At 39.9% G+C, this 3197-nt stretch overlaps 1 pseudogene; it reads left to right on the top strand.

The window, feature by feature from the left end:
• Nucleotides 1-487: 487 nt before the first annotated feature.
• Nucleotides 488-2483, top strand: LOC149408754 (uncharacterized; annotated as a pseudogene).
• The last annotated feature ends 714 nt before the right edge of the window (nucleotides 2484-3197 follow it).

The following is a 3197-nucleotide window of genomic DNA, read 5'->3' as shown; positions in this document are numbered from 1 at the left end:
TCTTACTGGTGAAAAACCGTTTTCATGTTCTGAGTGCAACTATTCATCTCATTTGAAGGGCGCTCTAATGAGCCACATGTTGACTCACACTGGAGAAAAACCTTATTCATGTTCTTTGTGCAACAATTCATTTACTAAAAAAGGCAGTCTGACCAGGCACATGCTGACTCACACTGGAGAAAAACCTTTTTCATGTTCTGAGTGCAACTATTCATCTCATCGGAAGAGCGCTCTGATGAGCCACATATTGACTCACACTGGAGAAAAACCTTTTTCATGTTCTGAGTGCAACTATTCATTTATTCAAAAGAGCAGTCTGACCAGTCACATGCTGACTCACAATGGAGAAAAAACTTTTTCATGTTCTGAGTGCAACTATTCATCTCATCGGAAGAGCGCTCTGATGAGCCACATATTGACTCACACTGGAGAAAAACCTTTTTCATGTTCTGAGTGCAACTATTCATCTCATCGGAAGGGCGCTCTGATGAGCCACATATTGACTCACACTAAAGAAAAACCTTATGCATGTTCTTTGTGCAACAAATCATTTACTTCGAAAGGTTATTTGAGGAGCCACATGGTGACTCACTCTGGAGAAAAAACCTTTTTCATGTTCTTTGTGCAACAAATCATTTACTCGAAAACTTCATCTGACGAGCCACATGCTGACTCACACTGGAGAAAAACCTTTTTCATGTTCTTTGTGCAACAAATCATTTACTCGAAAAGGTCATCTGACGAGCCACATGCTGACTCACACTGGAGAAAAACCTTTTTCATGTTCTTTGTGCAACAAATCATTTACTCGAAAAGGTTTTCTGACGAGCCACATGCTGACTCACACTGGAGAAAAACCTTTTTCATGTTCTTTGTGCAACAAATCATTTACTCTAAAGGGTGATCTGACGAGACACATGCTGACTCTCAATGGAGAAAAACCTTTTTCGTGTTCTGAGTGCACCTATTCATCTCATCAGAAGAGCGTTCTGATGAGCAACATGTTGACTCACACTGGAGAAAAACCTTATTCATGTTCTTTGTGCAACAATTCATTTACTCAACAGAGCATTCTGACCAGGCACATGCTGACTCACAATGGAGAAAAACCTTTTTCATGTTCTGAGTGCAACTATTCATCTCATCGGAAGGGCGCTCTGATGAGCCACATCTTGACTCACACTAAAGAAAAACCTTATGCATGTTCTTTGTGCAACAATTCATTTATTCAAAAAGGCAATCTGACCAGACACATGCTGACTCACAATGGAGAAAAACCTTTTTCATGTTCTTTGTGCAACAAATCATTTACTCGAAAACTTCATCTGACGAGCCACATGCTGACTCACACTGGAGAAAAACCTTTTTCTTGTTCTTTGTGCAACAAATCATTTACTCGAAAAGTTCATCTGACGAGCCACATGCTGACTCACACTGGAGAAAAACCTTTTTCATGTTCTTTGTGCAACAAATCATTTACTCGAAAGGGTCATCTGACGAGACACATGCTGACTCACACTGGAGAAAAACCTTTTTCATGTTCTGAGTGCAACTATTCATCTCATCGGAAGGGCGCTTTGATGAGCCACATATTGACTCACGCTAAAGAAAAACCTTGAGATGACTCTTCCTTTCACCCTTTGAATTTAATTTTTTTTTTGTAATACCTAAGTGATCTTAGGCCACTGTTATTAAAATCTCCTTAGAACTCTCTCTCCCTTCGGTAGCTACGAAGGCTACTCAAGATTCTCTTGTAATATATATACATTTCTATAAAGACAAATGTACTTGGTTTATTAATACGCCGGTTACGGCCTTCAACGTCACTCCCTCGTATTTAGTTGTAATTAAATCCCACCAAACGTTGTGTGATTTTTTTTTGCTTTATGGTATCGGGTTTTTAATTACTCTGTTTGGTAACCCCTAGTTCTCTTTAGGACAGGGATGGAGTCAGAGATGTTAATTTTAAAGTTAACGAATCGAAGTTGGATCAATTTACCTAAAACCCCCGTTTTCTCCATACTGTCTATCTCTCTTAATCTGATCTCCTTAGAAGTTCACCTAAGCCGTCCTCCCGACCTGTCATAAAACTTTAATACACAAAACGAAAAGTCAAACATAATTTGTTAGTACATTACAATCATAATTTGTTCTCCGGGGCCCTCTGGATTGCCGACCTCTCCTACTAGATGGGATAAACATGATACTAATTTCAAGCATGTTAGTAGAATTCAGTTGTTGCATATATGACGAACTCGGAATGTTACTTTGCTAGCAAAATCTGGCTCCTACCTCCTGCAAGACGTGAAAATGATCCGTATCGATCCGGGTTTGGCATGATCATTCGACCCAATCTCCTAGTTGGTGCCTCAGTCACCGTGTTCTACCCGACCATTCCTGTGGCCGTCACATACTACGTCCAAATCTCAAACAGAGTCCTCACGCTTCCAGATTCCAACCCCTCCGAGACTACGTTTACTTAGAACGAACCGGTTTCGTTCTATATGCAAAAATATACTTGCGGTTTTTGTGGAAAGCAGTTTCCTAGGCTGGTTCCCATTCTCTGAGAGGACGTGTATGTAGCCGTAGTGTATCATCCCGATAGTTACCAGACCGCATACATTTCCCCTGCAGACAGTACATATAAAGAAATATATATATAAATTTACTTTGTTTTGTTTTTATAATCTGCAATATACTATTTATACAGTAAATCCCAGACCAAACATCGCCGAGAAGGAGTTGTGAATTCCAACCAGTTCGCTTGATATATAAATACTAATATACACGTTAATAATTACAATACACATAATATATTACGATTTTTGTTTGGTGATTTTATTTATAGAGATCACGAACTCAGATATGACCTTTAGCCATGCCCGCAGACTCCACCTCTCTCCTGTCTGCCGCCCCATTTATTCAAATTATCCCTCAGGCACCGCCTGATCTTGGGATTCTCCCGTTAAGTGAATTTAGCTATGTTCGTAGACTTTCAATTGCTGCTCAAAATTTACTTCGTAAGCACCTCTCCGCATTTCGGACTCAGCTGTCTCCAGTGCCCTAGTTAATCTTCAAGGCCGTTTGCCCTTTCAGTTCCGTGAAGACCCTAATAAATCAACCTACACTCAGCACAACTCGGGTCAATGCCCAGTCTATTTTAAACCGGTTTGAAATGAATATTTTTTTTCTTCCTT

The sequence above is a fragment of the Hesperophylax consimilis genome, unplaced genomic scaffold (genome assembly GCF_061612785.1).
Source record: "Hesperophylax consimilis isolate HC1 unplaced genomic scaffold, BYU_Hcon_1.0 scaffold_100, whole genome shotgun sequence".
NCBI classification, from domain to species: Eukaryota; Metazoa; Arthropoda; class Insecta; order Trichoptera; family Limnephilidae; genus Hesperophylax; species Hesperophylax consimilis.
This window is presented reverse-complemented; position numbering and strand designations above follow the sequence as displayed.